The 16,351-nt window shown below is 44.7% G+C and overlaps 1 protein-coding gene across 1 annotated transcript in view; it reads left to right on the forward strand.

Annotated features, from left to right (window-relative positions):
- GPATCH2L (G-patch domain containing 2 like) overlaps positions 1-16,028 on the forward strand; it is a 61,918-nt gene extending 45,890 nt beyond the window's left edge. Inside the window, exons 11-12 of the transcript XR_005225564.2 lie at positions 5,055-5,221; positions 15,823-16,028. The gene's annotated coding sequence lies outside the window, so the exon portion shown is untranslated. The remainder of the gene's footprint in view (positions 1-5,054; positions 5,222-15,822) is intronic.
- The last annotated feature ends 323 nt before the right edge of the window (positions 16,029-16,351 follow it).

The following is a 16,351-nucleotide window of genomic DNA, read 5'->3' on the forward strand; positions in this document are numbered from 1 at the left end:
CAGTGTTTAGTGGACATGTGTTTGTTTCACCAAAACTAGCATCACTGTGAGCACTGATTAGTCTGGTCTTCAGCAATTTCAGCAGGGAGCCCAAGGTTCAAATGGATCCAGAGGTTGAATTCTTCTCTCACACATGATACTGGTCTCTAAAAGTCGAGGTTGAGGCTATCTGTGAGGAGAGCCATGTAGGAAATTCCCCTGTGCATCAACTGCTGTAGGTATAAATTATAGGACTTCAGCTATCACATCAATCTAGCACTTTTCAATAGCACTGAAATCATGAAGCACTTAAAAAAACCCAGAAAAATACTTTGGATAGTATTTGAAGCGTTCTTTCTGAAACTGAATAGTTTCAAAAGGCTCTTGATATTTTTGTTTCTATCTGCAAACTGCACATTCTGTAAACAGGATGAGCCGCAGAGGCACAGCGTGGGTGTGACAGTGAAGTGGTGCTGATGGAACCCATTGGTCAGAATGGGGCTTGCTGAGATTGCAGCATTCCTGCAGGGTACTTTTCTATTTCTATTTATCCTCTTTCTCAGAGTCCTTGTCAATTAAGAATTTCTCAGTTCATTTGCAGTGTGTGGCTTGGGATGAATGTTGGACATTCTCTTTTCTTTGCCAACAAAAAGAGGGAGCTAACTCTTTAGTTAGTCTCGATTTAGGAATTTATTGCTTTGACTTAACAAATATTGTCAATGTTGTGACAATAAAAGTATACTGTCAAACTTAGCAAAATAAGTGATAGTGTGTTCCACTTCCACCCCCATGTGCACTTCTGTTTCTAAACTTTGTCAGTGAAGTGTCTCATCTGATAAATGATGGTTTTCTTTAAATACAGAAGTTGCTTATTGTGATCCACTTTTATTTACTTCATTGGTTTTAAACCAGAAGCATCAAGGATGTCAGCTAGGTTGGGAACTGCTCTTAGAATACTGTCTGAATAGTTTGTGGCAGAGCCAGCAGTAGAGATGTCCACACATTTTTGTGTGGCCCACAAAAATAGTGGCTTTCATTTATTCTTTGACATTTATCAACATCTCTTATAAATTATTTATTTTAATTATAAAATGTACCTATTGCCTCTAGGCTTGTGTGCACAACTAAAAACATGCATGCAAATTGACCCAATACCAACTCAAGGACTCAACACTCCCCATGTAAACAAATGGGTATGTCAAATCCAGAGTAGTGTGAGGATACTCCACACCAGGGTCTAGCAATTTCACACTAGAGGCAAATTGTTGACAATGACTCTCTAGTGATAAGCAATATGAAGGTTTCTAAATGCCATAAATGGCAGTCAGCGAGTTGACAGTGTTGGATGTAAAAGTGCTATTTCTCAAGGCAAGAACAAGGGTAGATCTCTTTAGGAAAAAGCATTTGGAATGTGCAAAACACAAACATTTGGATGTTTTAAAATAAAGTTACAGATGGGAAAGCCCCATTAAGGCAGGAGTCATCTAGTTCCTTCTTACCTGGGGACTATGCATGTGTCCCCTACAATTCCCTAGGGTTTTCTTGAGGCCAATTTTACCATATGTTTCTCAGCTAATGGGACCTGCATCACTTCCTGTGGGAAAATTTAAAAAGTCCCCCTTTGCCCCCATCTGACCAAATCTAGGAATTAAGTGTCTTCAATACCAAGAACTACATGGTGAACTTCCTGGGAGTGAGACCAATGCGGTGACCCAAAGGAAGCACAGAACCATAGCAAAAAAGACCTGTTAGTATACCAAGTCCATTTCCCTGCCAGTGCAGGATTAAGATGTTCTAGGTGGAGCTGGCAGTGACATCTTTAGTTTAGGTTGCCTGACACTTTCCATTATAACACCCTGCCTTCATTGCTTAAAATTTTGCCAAACTTTTACTGTTCAGGCTAAAATTTTCCATGCCAGATGCCTGTCTCAGACTGATATTTTCTGGAAAGTTTCAGCAAAAATGGTTGAGTCATTTTTTACAATTGTCTCAGTGCGATGCATTAGCACCTCCATGGTTTGGAGCAGGGACTTGAAATTTAGCAGGAAGATTACCTTAGCGTCAGGCAAATACCCTTTTCTGCCCATGTAAAAATTCACACATTTGGCTTCTGAAATGCAGCATGCACATGTTTAGGAGAGATTTGTTAGAGGCTGGCAGCTAAATTATCTGAAGATTTCATCTGGATTGAAACATGCTCTACAGCAGTGGCTCTCAACCTTTCCAGGCTACTGTACCCCATTCAGGAGTCTGATTTGTCTTGCGTACCCTAAGTTTCACCTCACTTAAAAACTACTTGCTTACAAAATAAGACATAAAAATACAAAAGTGTCAGCACACTATTGCTGAAAGATTGCTGACTCTCATTTTTACCATATAATTATAAAATAAGTCAATTGGAATATAAATATTGTACTGATGTGTATAGTACATAGAATAGTATAAACATGTATGAAATTTGAGTTTGTACTGACTTTGCTAGTGCTTTTTATGTAACTTGTTGTAAAACTACGCAAATATCAAGATGAGTTGATGTACCCCCTAGAAGACCTCTGCTTACCTGCAGGGGTACATGTACCCCTGGCTGAGAACCACTGCTGTAGAGAAGAGTGGCTGGGACTGAGTGGATCTTTCCCTTCAGTTACTCCTCCTAGCTGGCAAGTGTCACTGTGGTGCCAGACACCAGACCTGAGGAGAGAGTGAAAATGGCTTGACTCTAATGCAGAGTAGGGATCAGAGGGGGAATGGGGCAGGCTGGGGGGTATAGGGGCAAAAGGGTCTGTCATAAATATAAAGGGAAGGGTAATCACCTTCTATATACAGTGCTATAAAATCCCTCCTGACCAGAGGCAACATCCTGTTACCTGTAAAGGGTTAAGAAGCTCAGCTAACCTGGCTGGCCTCTGACCCAAAGGACCAGTAAGGAGACAAGATACTTTCAAATGTTGGGGGGCTGGAAGGGTTGTGTTTGTGCTCTTTGTTTACATGGTTGATCTCTCTTGGGACTGAGAGAGGTCAGACAGAAATCCATCTTCTCCAATTCATCTTAATCCAAGTCTCCAATATTGCAACCAGTATAGGTAAGCCAGGCAAGGTGGATTAGTTTATTTTTTTGTTTTATGTGAATTTTCCCTGTGTTAAGAGGGAGGTTTATTCCTATTTTCTGTAACTTTAAGGTTTTGCGCAGAGGGGGATCCTCTGTGTTTTGAATCTGAATACCCTGTAAAGTATATTCCATCCTGATTTTACAGAGATGATTTTTACCTTTTTTTTTTTTTTTTTTTAAATAAAATCCTCCTAAGAACTGACTGATTTTTCCATTGTTCCAAGATCCAGGGGTTTGGGTCTTTGATGATTTTGTAACAAATTGGTTAGGATATTATTCTCAAGCCTCCCCGGGAAAGGGGAGGGGATATTTTGACGTCTCCAAGTGGTCTCTTTCCCTGTTCTTTGTTTAAAACGCTTGGTGGTGGCAGCATACTGTTCAAGGACAAGGCAAAGTTTTGTACCTTGGGGAAGTTTTTAACCTAAGCTGGTAAGAATAAGCTTAGGGAGTCTTTCATGCGGGTCCCCACATCTGTACCCTAGAGTTCAGAGTGGGGAAGGAACCCTGACAGGGTCTATAATTGTTAGGGAACACTTGCCTTCAGAACCTGGAATAGAACCCAGAGTTCCCTGTCAGCGCTACATTTCTGTGATTCTTGAATCCTAACATTCCTCTGCTGTCTAGCAACCTATGGCAAATCGTGCCTCTCATCTCCTTGTAGCAGCTGTTCCTTACAGAGGATAACCATTGACTCAAATGGTAGACTGAAAGGTTTCCAACATTGCAGATGACCCATGCAGAGGTCAGTATGGTTCCACATGAAGGGATTTCTGCCTTTTCAGTTTCCTTTTTAAAAACACTTAAGAGATTACATTAAAAGAGTATTAAGGCTACAAATTCAAAACACTGAAAGTTGGGAAATGGCACATTAATGTTGCCCATGTTGCTTTAATTTAGTCCCTTTGTGTGTGCATTATGATACAGCTTTTAATTTAATCACATCATATTTTTTCCATAGGACATCTGCTTTGTTCAGAACGGAGGGTGGATGGTGCTCACTGAACGACCAGCTATTCAATATTTCTTGTCATCCTCATTAATCAGTGTCCAGTCCTATGCCTTATTTACAGCACACCATTCAAATCTTACTCTGAATAAAGTATTATTAATTTCCTATGGCACTCATCATTGTGAAGGACTCAGATATTCTAAACATTAATGAATTTATCTTCACAAAATCCCTGAGAGTTAAGAAGCTATTGTTATCTCCATTTTACAGATGAGGCACAAAGATTAAAGCCAAAATTATTAAATGTCTACTAATTTGGGGGGGCCCAACTTGAGACATGTAATGTCTGATTTTTTTTCAGAGTATTTTGCATTTTTATAACCCTTTATATGGTCAAAGCACAGCTCCCTTTGCCTTCAGTTGCAGCTGTGAGTGCTCAGCACTTCTGCAAATAGGACCCCAGCATCTCAAGTTGGGTACCAAGAAAATGAGGAACATCCAGTGGCCACCTATCAAAATTTTGGTTTAAGTGACTTGCCCAGCATCAGGTAGGAACTCTGTGGCACAGGCAGAGAGAGACTCCAATGTCCAGGTGAGCATTCAAGTGCCTTAACCATAAGACCAAACTTTTTCGTCCTGCAGTCCTGTCATTCACAACACACCTTCCAACTTGTGCAACAAATGAGACAGGGGTTCTATAGACAATAGCCTCCTTCACTACACAACCCTGGTTCATCTCAGATGTGGTCCATTCCATACACTGAATAAGGAAGGAGTTTTGTGGCAAAATAGTATGTGATCTGACTTAAAACCTGTATCACGATACACGCACAAGAGGCCTGAATTAAGGTTGCTAATTTTACAGTTTAACTGTAGGTCTGGCATTTCTTAACTTTTGAGTGCTTGTCTTTGCAACTATAACATTCTTTTAATGTAGGGTTTTGTTGTTGGTTGGGGTTTTTTTTTTGTTTTGTTTTTTTCTGTATGCATGCATTTCTACATGTTGGGATTTCTTTACAGGGAATTTTGGCTTCCTAAAAATGTACATGTTCCTTGGAAACAACAACTACATTTCCCTAAATTTCTGAAGAATTGAAAGTTGAGGAGCAGCCCAAATGCACAATGTCCGAGAGAATCTGCTGTTTAAACAGATTGGCTGCTCCTGAACCACAGGAGAGGAGAAGTAGGTGAGTTTAAGACCACTCCTGAGAGCACAGATACATATTTTTTAAAAATATATATATATATTTTTAAGCCACACACCAGAGGCTGTGCCAGTTAATGCATTCTCCTGGTCCATGCCAATGCTCGTTGTCATCCCCTGACTCTCTTCCTTCACAGAGCAAGCTGTAAAACAGTGACTGTGATTTAATCTGTTTTTTGTACAGTACAGAAAAACTCAATTGATATTTAACAAATAATAGACTGCCTACAGGCACCAAATTTAGCAAACAGGCGAAACAAGAATCTGCATGAATATTTTGGGGACAGTGTCTGAGGGATCAGAGAGCAACGAGGAAACCATAGCAAAACACATGACTGAGCACATCAAAAAGAAGTGGAAAAGTGTTACGAAAAATCATCTAAGTGTCTTGTTAGCTTCCCATTCCCCCGCTCCCCCTTCTCTCCTCAGCACTGGGCCTATCTTAAGAACTGATAAATAGGTTTTTAAAGATAAACAGTCTCTAGAGATTTTACATGAGTCATGTCAGACAGAGGTGTGAAGGATCATTTTACAGAGCAACTTAAATTTTCTGATGAAAACTGACAATTCAATTCAAAGATGAAATATCAAAATATTTAGACTTTTACATCTAGCATCTGGATGTAGAGCAGATGTCCAGTGTCCCCCAGCTGTCCTCTACAGCACATTGGGTCCGATTCTCTCCTGTCTCATGTCATCATTTATACCTGTGCTAAGAGGGTATAAGATACCACCCTTCTGATTGGGTAGCATTTTGCACTCACTCAGCACAGGTGCAAATGATGATGGTAGAAGGCCCATGGCAGTGGAGTCAGATTAATTGTTTTTCAACCATGCTACCCACTGTGGGTCTGATTCTTATCTTAACCACTGTGAATCTGAAGTCTATGTAGTTACCCTTGTGTAAATCTAGTGGGCAGTGAGGTGGGGAGCACAGAAGCCAGAAGAGGGGACTGTGGTAGATGAGCTGACTGAGACTGATTTGAGAGCTGGAGTGGAAGGGGATAGAAATGGGGAGAAGTGAGAACAGAGCTTAGACAGTTGGTGAAGGAAGAGGAGATAGGAGGAGGAGAGGCGAAAGGAGTTCAAAATAACATCAGGGTTGCCAGCCAGTGGAGTTGTCAGTTGTGATGGACAAGAGGGAGGTAGTGTCTGTATAATTGTGTGAGGAGCCTGTACGCACTCCCCTCTCACCAAGGAGTCCCACGTGCAAGCTGGGGGAGAATAGAGTCTGTCCATTAGTTAATGATAGTACAGTGTTCTGAAAGTATAAAGAATTATGTACAGGTTTGCTGTTATGGTGATGCCATGATGACTGCTGCAGTCCATGCCACTTCTGGCTCCTGCCCTTAGGGTGCCACAAGAGCGGGCTGCAGTCAGAGTTGGCCAAGTTCTGCCCTTTCTGAGAGCAGATGTTCAGCCATCAAAACAGGTTCAGGAAATGATTTGACTACCTGCAAAGACGGGATTCAGTTTGGGAACCAAATGAGTGGCACACGCTGAGCAAGGCCTCTGTATCTGGAGCCCTATGTGAGTCAGGTGGTGACTTGTCTGCTTGGAGCCAGGGGGAGAAGGTGTTATTAGATGAGATGTAACACTGAAGTGAGTTGATTTTGCCTGTTGGGGCCTGGATACCATCTCCAGCCCCTTCCCTCCCACCCCTTCCTTTCATCAACAGGGGAGGCATTACCTGGGAATAATCAATGACGCTTCTTGGAGAGCCGTGTGAGTAAACGGCTTGTCATATTTCTCTGATTAGTGGAACTGATAGGGAGCGGGTGTCACAAGGCCAGGTTCTCCTCCTTCCAGATGCACTGACTCACCAATGCAGCCCATGGCCCGATAGGTCACAAACTATCTGCAGACTTCACTAGTATGCACCAAGCCTCCACTGTGTGTGGCTTTTGCTATGCTGAAAGGATTGGGGCCTTTCTCTCCTAGTCTGAGAGAAAAGATTCTCTGAGAGTCAGGTTCATCACTGCGAGCTGCACTGGGGTCCGAGGGTCAATCAGATAACACTGGACAGCCCCCAACCGAGAATAAATATGAATGCCAGCCTCTATACCAGGGGTTGGCAACCTTTCAGAAGTGGTGTACCGAGTCTTAATTTGTTCACTCTAATTTAAGGTTTCGCGTGCCAGTAATACATTTTAACGTTTTTAGAAAGTCTCTTTCTATAAGTCCATAATATATAACTAAACTATTGTTCTATGTAAAGTAAATAAGGTTTTTTAAATGTTTAATTCATTTAAAATTAAATTAAAATGCAGAGGTCCCCGGACCAGTGGCCAGGACCCGGGGTGTGTGAGTGCCACTGAAAATCAGCTCACGTGCTGCCTTTGGCACGTGTGCCATAGGAAAGTATAGAGCAGGGGTAGGCAACCTAGGAGTTTGTGTTGCCATTTCCTCCCATGCCCCTTATCCTGTGGCCATTCCTCCTCGTTCACTGAGATCTCTGAACTTCTCCTCCATGGAAATCAGCCACACATGTGAGGGCTGCTAATTGTCCCAAATGTTTTGGATCAGCACTCTCTCCCCCAGCCCTGAGCTGACTGGATGCAACAAACTGAGCCCTGTCACATCAAAATCTTCCTGCTCCAGTGATCACTCTGCTAGCCCAAGAGGGGGTAAGCCTCTTTATCTCTCTCCATCTGCTGCTTGGACTTTCTCAGTCTTCCCCTCTCTCACTGTGTCCACCCCTTTCATGCTCTCCCGTCTTTCACAGTCAGGCCTGACTGTTTAAAAGTAATCATGGTCAGCATTTGTCATTAATCTGTTTTCATTTTTATTTATTTAAAAAATGAGGGGGTGGGGGGAGCAGAAGCAGCAGCAGGGCGATTGCAGATGAATAATGAAAGGATTCATCACAGCCATACCGGGATATATATATTTTTTGCAGCCAAGCGAGACCGATTCCCATCACAGCTCGGGGACTCGTTCCACACAGCCACTCATCTTTCATGCTGGGGAGAAGGGAAAGATGGAGACAGTATCATTATGGATGTAACTGGGCTCTGAAGTGACTGGTCAAGGTTGCTGCTTCAGTCGCAACAAAGCTGCTTGTGGGAATTTTTTCTACACTGTGCTGTTGCTTGGCAAAGTGACTGCTTTTTGCAGCAGATTTTCTCTTGCAAGAGGGTGGCTGGAAGTTTGTTTGCAGGGGAACTGTTACTTGGAGAACTTTTTCTGAGCTCTCAATTTGTTAGAGGAGGGTGAGTAAAGAACAATAAGCTTGCTCCCTTTGTTTCTGAAAGGTTGGCTAGCACGTTAGGATAAGCACAGGGCACCTTTCCCCCACACTTTTCATGTCTTATCTCCACCCCACATGTCCAATCTGCCAGTGATGCCAGCCTCAGCAACACCATCTGCCCCTTTCTCCAAGAAACATCTCTGTGCTTCTTTCCCCTGCCCTCCCCCACAGCTCCAAGCACGCTCTATAGATGAAAAGCCCTCCCTGGACTGGTCCACATGGTCACTCTCATCTTCTCATTTGTATCTCTCCTGAAGATATGCAGCTTATAAGGAACTATAATAGAATGACCAAAGGGTCTGTAAGGACAGGCACGGGTGGCTCTAGACCTTCCTCTGACTGAAGCTTTAAGGCCCACACCCTTGGATTTATGTTTGGATCAGGGTCTGTTACCTTGAAGGGACAAAGTAAAATTCCCTTTGACTTCAAAGTCCCCTAAACTGGGGAACTGGAAGCTCTCAGTGCCAGGGCCATCTTCTGCTGGTGAGGCCAAGCCTGCTAGGCTTCAGAGGCTTTCCTACTCCTGAGAAAAAGTTCCAGAGCATGAATCTATTGGTGGCAAGTTGTCTTTGGTGCCGAGACCTTCATCAGTTGTTGCTCTCAAGCAGGAAACAGGTGATGGTGGGATGCTCTTGGTACTGGGAGCTTCCTCAGTACCAAATAAGCCTCATCTAAAGAGGACACTGTTGCTGCTGGGCTGGTTGTGATTCCATCTCCCTTGTTAAGCTGGCCTTTTCTGGAGGCATTGGTTCTGCTTTTGTCCACCGTTAAACACAAGGGGAAAAAACCCTGAACCCTGCACCGCAACAGGAGAAACAGAACCCCCACACATCCAGGGGATGTCCAGGCATATCAAAGGCACGGATCCCACCAGGTCAGGTCCAAAAGCATCTCCATCTTTCTTGTGCCACTGATTCTAAGGACTCCAGGAGGATTGTTCTCTTTAGAAGGTGTATTAGTCCCTCAGCACTGGTACAGGTCTGGTTGCCCGAGAGTGCCCACGCTTCTGTACAAGGATTGAGGGAGGTGTTTCTCCAGAACTGGAGAGGAAGGTTCATTCTCCTGCCTTGTACTCTCTTCTGGAGATTGTCTAGATTGGCATCCTGGATCTTTTGGTAGGTTCTGGGCTAATTAAAAGGCCCAAGAACTGGGCTAATTAAAAGGCCTGGCTGTATCTTTCCATCTGAGAAAGAGACAGTTAAGATTGAGTTCTTACGAAGTTCTGTTCTGCTGGTACCTTGGGGAACCATATCACCAGTTATCACATCTTTGTGCAACAGCAATTCCAATTATTGGATCAGATGCTACTGTTAGACTACCTCTGAGGAGCTGAAGAAAGTAGCAAAGGACTTTGCCATAGAGGACTGCATGACTACCAGCTAATGCTTTCTCTGCATTTTATGATGCTTCAAGTACCTCTGCGAAGACAGTAGCATGAGAGATTGCTCTTTGCAGACATTCCAGGCTTAAAAATTCCATTTTCTTAGCTGAAGCAAAAGGTCAGTTGGAAGAGCTTCCACTTGGCTAGGAGGATTGTGTTAAGTGCAGGGGACTGGACTAGATGACCTCTCAAGGTCCGTTGTTCCAGTTCTATGATTCTAAGTACTAAAGCTGATGAGATCCTTGAAAGTTGAAAAAAATCAGATACATTACTCTGTCAAGTCTCTAGGGTTGTCTCAACCTAGCCAGAGGAAGAAGAGCTCAGCTTCATCTTTCTTTGGGTTCCAGACTCTTCATCTAGTTCTCTCTATCCTCCTCTCCAGAAAACCTAGCCTTGCCAACAGCAGAGGAACCAGGGTAAAGAAAAACACTTCTTCCACTATTTTCATCTGCCCAGCAGATGTGACATGTCACTTTGAAGTTTAGATCCAGTCTATTTCCTCTTACCTTGTCCTCCTTGCTTCCCTTTCAGAGAGAGTTTGGTCCATTCCCTTGTGGCATAGAGTGGAATTACAACAGATTGTTGGGTGCTGAAAATAATTTTGTTTGGATACAAAGTCAAGTTCCACTCTCTGCCTCCTCCCAGTACTCCATTCCCATTCCTTCTCAGGGATCCCTCTTGCTGCAGAAGTGGATTCTCTGTTGAAGATGGGAGTTATCAAAGTGCCCTAGCAATACAAAGGGAAGTGCTTCCACTCCAGGCACTTGCTCATTTGAGAAATGACAGACTGATTTAGTCCCGTTACGAGTCGATGTTGAACGTTTGCATCAGGAGGTTCAAATTCAACCAGCTGATCACCGGCTTCTATTATCCCTACCTTTCCACTCAAGACTGACTTGGGTCTGTCATGTATTTTTACGTCTCCTTCAGATCAGCTCACTGAAAGTAGCTTCACTTCTGTGTAGGCAAGACACTACCAATGTGAAGTCTTTCCCTTCTGCCTTTCTGTAGTCCTAAGGGTGTTTCCCAAGTGCTTGGCCAATGATTACAATTTATTTCAGGCATCAAAGCATCTACATCAGGGGTGGGCAAACTTTTTGGCCAGAGGGCCACATCGGGGTGTGAAACTGTACGGAGGGCCGGGTAGGGAGGGCTGTGCCCCCCAAACAGCCTGGCCCTTGCTCCTTATTCACCCCTCCTGGGACCCCCTGCCTTAAACCGCCCCCCTGGGATCCCACCCCCTATCCAACTCCCCCCTGCTCCCTGTACCCTGACTGCCCCAACCTATCTACACCCCCACCCCCGACAGGCCCCCCGGGACTCCCATGCCCTGTCCAACCCCCACTGTTCCCTGACCACCCCAGAACCTCTGCCCCATCCAACCACCCCCACTCCCTGTCCCTGACTGCGCCCTCCTGGGACACCCCACCCCTAGCTGCCCCCTGTCAGCCCCCTGGGATCTCCTACCCAACCCCCCACCGCCGTGCCCACCGCCACCACCCCCTTACCATGCCTCTCAGAGCGGCAGGAGCTCGCAGCCCCGCTGCCTGCATGGCAGCATAGGAAGCGGAACAGCAGGGGAGGGTCCGGGGGCGAGGCTCTCTGGCCAGGAGCTCAGGGGCCGGGCAGCACGGTCCCATGGGCCGTAGTTTGCCCACCTCTGATCTACATGTACCCGTGCCTACATAACTGGCTGGTTTGCACTTACATGTAACAAGACTTGTTACATGTAACATGCTGCTGGGGATACCCAGAGCTGTGAGCCACTATTACCTCTCTGTCTCAGGTAGGGTGAGTTTGGCTGGTGACAGGATGGTGTCAGCTCCCTGGCACACCAGCCTCTTTTCCTCACTGGCAAACTCCTCAAGGCAATCCTAGCCCAGACCTTCACTAGATGGTGGTGACCAGTGAATTCCAGCCCCCAAGCTCCTCACAGGTGTTTCTGTGCAATGTATAGCCCTTACCATTGTGCATTCACAGAAGATAGTAAATTTGCTACTCTGATAGAGTCAGTACATCAAAGCTAATTAATTTAACTGGGGTCATACATCCTTCCCTTCAAATCCAGCACTGAATTGATTTATAGTAAAAGTAAAACCAGTTTAACAAAGGTGCATGGATTAAGTGATACTAAGTGAAAGAGATTAAGGTAGAAACAGTTACAAGCAAATAAAAGTGAAAACGCGCATCTAAAAGTCTAAAACTTAATCTAGCAAGATAGTCTTTGGTCAAGGTGTTTTTTTTCACCCCCCGTCATCTTTCCAACCTTTTACTGGCCAGGACCCATCACAGAAATTAAATCACTTGATTTCTTTCTCTGTGATGGGGTGGGACTCACCACTGCCGTGCCTCCTACTGGCTGTCTTGGGAATTAACTCCACACCCTCATCTGGTGTTGTCTCACCCACCGTCACCTCTGCTCCTGGATCCACATCACTCCCAGGACCGCGGCATCCTCTTCATGACACTGCCCTCCAGTTGTGCCACACTCTGTGTTCTCCCCTTCTGGGGGACCTGCAATCTCCATCCAGCCACTTCCCCCAGTGGCAACTGCAGTCCATTGTCACAGGGCCACTTCCCATGCAGCACTAGCACCCTTTTCTCCCTTACCTCAGGCCCTAGCAGCCCGCCAGGAGCTCTCTCTAGCTCCCCGGTCCATGCTTGCAGCACTGAATTGTCCCAGGTGCAGGAGCTTCTTCCCCCTGTTAGGAGTCTGATCTTCTCCTCTCAAGCTCCAGTCAGCTACCTAACTCTGCGCTGCCCTGCAGCCCTTCTTATATGAGCCTGCCAGGCCATGACTGGCTACTCTTCTCAGCCCCTTTCTAATTGGCTGCCTCTGCTGCAGCCTCCCTAGGACTACTTTTAACCCCTTTTCTGCCAGTGAGGGGCAGCTGCCCCATCACAGTCTCCTTAAGGTGAAGGATCACTTAGGTGTTTGCTCCCCTCTCTTTATAATTCAGTGAACTTTTGAAATGTATTCTTTTGAAGGGTTCTCCCAGATAAAGCTCATTTGTCTGGAGGATAAGGCTCCATGGTTATTCCTCCCTTGCTGGGGGTTACTACTATGTAAATTATCTCTTCCTGCTGCAACTTCCCATACAAATGAATAGCCCGTTGAATTTGCTACTCCCAGGCTGAGTTGTTGGTCTCTTTCCTTTGTCCGGCAAAAACCTATATATCAACTCCGCTGACATGACATCAACTCCCCTTTTAGTCACAGACTTTAAAGCATAATATCAGTGAGTATCCATAATTTCCCATACAGAATCGTAACATATATTTTACAATGATATTATTGACCAGTGTGGTGTTTGTTTTCAAATGATACCTCACAAGGTATATTTTGTACAGAAATCATTGCAGTAGTAGGTAGGGTGTGAATACAGGGGTGCATAGATCACAAAGAAAAATCCCTGAAAAATTATGAGAGCTATGTTTTTTCAGTCCCTAAGACCATGGATAGATTGCAGAAAACCAGGTCTGTTGCCGACTGTGACGGTGTCCTGTTTCTAACAGGAGGGGAGGGATAGCTCAGTGGTTTGAGCATTGGTCTGGTAAACCCAGGGTTGTGAGTTCAATCCTTGAAGGGGCCATTTAGGGATCGGGGCAAAAACTGGGGATTGGTCCTGCTTTGAGGAGGGGGTTGAACTAGATGACCTTCTGAGGTCCCTTCCAACCTGATATTCTATGATTAAGACCAGATAGTTCCAAGGAAGGTGTAAACTCTGTGTATGGATAAATATGCACCAACATGTCTATGGAGGAGGAGCTTCTCCCCAACCCCAAAGAGTAAGTGGTTAGCTTATGGGGTCTTGATCATGCCAAGTGCTACCTCCTCAACCACTCTATTCAGGTGTTCTCTTTAGCAGTACATGTGATGTGTTTGAGCTGCCTTTTCTGGGTTTACATCTATCCAGGCTTTGCCCAGGAGATATTTACCTACTGCTCTGCAAAGATCTGGCCTAAGTGTCTGGCCTTAAAGTCTATGAATCTATATTCAGGACTTCCATTATTTGGCCCCCATTCCCATCCCTCCCCATCCCAGAATAAAAATCAAAAGGTGGATGAAGGGTGTTTTATTCCTGTTTTGGTGGTGGTTGTCGTGTTCTACAATAAAGTAGCATTTCTTGGACCCTGCTTGGCTCCCTCTGCTAGTGCAGGCACCACCACAGGATTAAATATGAAAGAAGAGAAGACCGATTCCCCAGCGCAAGGCATAGCTAAAATATTTCATGTTTAAATAATGAAGCTAGATTTTCTCCAGTCTTGATCAGTCTCTAAAATATTGCAGGTGAGAAAATTATTGCTCTTGCTGAAGGCCTGCGCTACAGCATATAATCTGCTGGAGCTTTCTCCTTCCAGGCGTGCAGGCTCTTCTCAATTGGAAATATTTAACACCCTATTAGTTTCTGATGTGTTCTTTAATATATTGGTGATTTCAGAGTTCCCTGCGGGGCTTCAGTTATGAGGATATAACTGGATGCAGGTTTGCATAACCTGTACCGAAATGCTTCAGTCCATCTGATGCATGTTAGAACTGCCACAGTGTGAGTTTGCATGGAAACTTGCTTTGATTCCAGGCGATGGTAGCTACAGTAGTGTTCACCTTCAATGCCCGAGACAGCAAGGGCTGTGTGAGTAGAAGCCGCTATGGCCTCATCATAGGCCCTACCTCTATTTGTATGACACTAACCCCCAGAGGCCCTGGACACGATTGGAATTTCATTGTGCTGGGAGCTGTGCAGACATAAAATAAGAGACCGTCTCAACCCCAAGAAATTTAGAATCTACCTAGGAACAAGACATGACGTGGGTGGAGAACACAAGGGATGGAGGTGGGAAAAACTTGGATGAGAGCGATAGGAACATGTGGTTGCATAGATTACAAAGCCTGAACTTAATTTTTATTGTTGTGTTTAATAATGACTGAAAAAGAGAGAATATAAATTGCTAACAGGCCACTCATCTAGCCACTATCATTAGACACCTTGATAGAGGTGGGTCTTAGGAAGAGATCTGAAGGAGGACAGGGTATTGGCTATGCAAATTGATATGCAAGATGAAGAAGGCCTGGGTGAGAGTTTTGACAATCTGGATGCAGAGAAAAGGCCAGATCATGGAGATGTTAGGAAGGAAAATATGGCATGATTTAGGTATATGGTGAATTCATTGTAGCTTCAGCCTATATGGGTTTCCTTCTTAAAAGCCAGACCACATTGGTGATGTCCTGCCTGCCCTTTTTCTGCTGAGGGCAATGAGCAGTTGACACAGGACAGCAGCAGTTTGTCCTGCTCCTGAATCATCTTCTCAGTGTGCTCTTTCTCAGCTCCTGCTTGGGGGCAGCAGGGGGAGACCTGGATAACAGTTTTGATGCACTTGTAAAATCCATGGCTCTGCTAGACAGACGTTTTGCTGGTAACAGTGGAAGGGTGTTGGGCATTGTACTGGCCTTAAGCATCTCACTGCCTTCCTGCTTTGTCAAAACAACGAGGAGTCCTTGTAGCACCTTAGAGACTAACAAATTTATTTGGGCATTGCCTTACCCAATGGGGCGTCAGTGCTAACAAGGCCAATTCAATTAAGGCAGAAGTGGCCTATTCTCAACAGTTGATTACTTTTGCAGTGCTAACGAGGCCAATGCAATCAAGGTGGAGATCGCCCATTTCCAACAGTTGACAAGAAGGTGTGAGTATCAGCAGAGGGAAAATTACTTTTTGTAGTGACCCATCCACTCCCAGTCTTTATTCAGGCCTAATTTGATGGTGTCCAGTTTGCAAATTAATTCCAGTTCTGCAGTTTCTCATTGAAGTCTGTTTTTGAAGTTTTTTTGTTGAAGAATTGCCATTTTTAAGTCTGTTATTGAGTGTCCAGGGAGATTGAAGTATTCTCCTACTGGTTTTTGAATGTTACAATTCTTCATGTCTGATTTGTGTCCATTTATTCTTTTGCATAGAGACTGTCCGGTTTGGCCAATATACATGGCAGAGGGGCACTGCTGGCACATGATGGCATATATCACGTTGGTGGATGTGCAGGTGAACGAGCCCATGATTCCTGCTTTGCGCTTCCAATGCACCTAGGCAACACACACGCTGTTTATAGGGGGATATTTTCCCCCAGAAGTGACCTGTAAAACCAATAAAGTGGGTTCCATATGTATTCCGCCTCAGCCTCTGGGACAGAACTGGGTATAATGTGCTCAAATTATGCATCAGATGGTTTCTCCTGGTGCCAATGCTGAAAACGGTCGCTGGGACTTGAGAATCCAACTGGGCTCTTTGTCTTTTATGTTAACCCAGAGAATAAGGGCTCTGTAATAGGAAGTTGGCTGCTGATTTTTTTTTCAGTTGTGTGCAGGGCAGAATTGAATCCAGCTCCCGCAGCCATACTTGTTCAGGGGCAACGGGAGTAACAATGTGTTGGTGTCAGTAAAGTCAGCAGATGTGAAGTGGGGAGCAGAGAAGGGGCTAAGAAGGAATCTT

Source organism: Chelonia mydas, chromosome 6 (genome assembly GCF_015237465.2).
Source record: "Chelonia mydas isolate rCheMyd1 chromosome 6, rCheMyd1.pri.v2, whole genome shotgun sequence".
Classification (NCBI taxonomy): Eukaryota; Metazoa; Chordata; order Testudines; family Cheloniidae; genus Chelonia; species Chelonia mydas.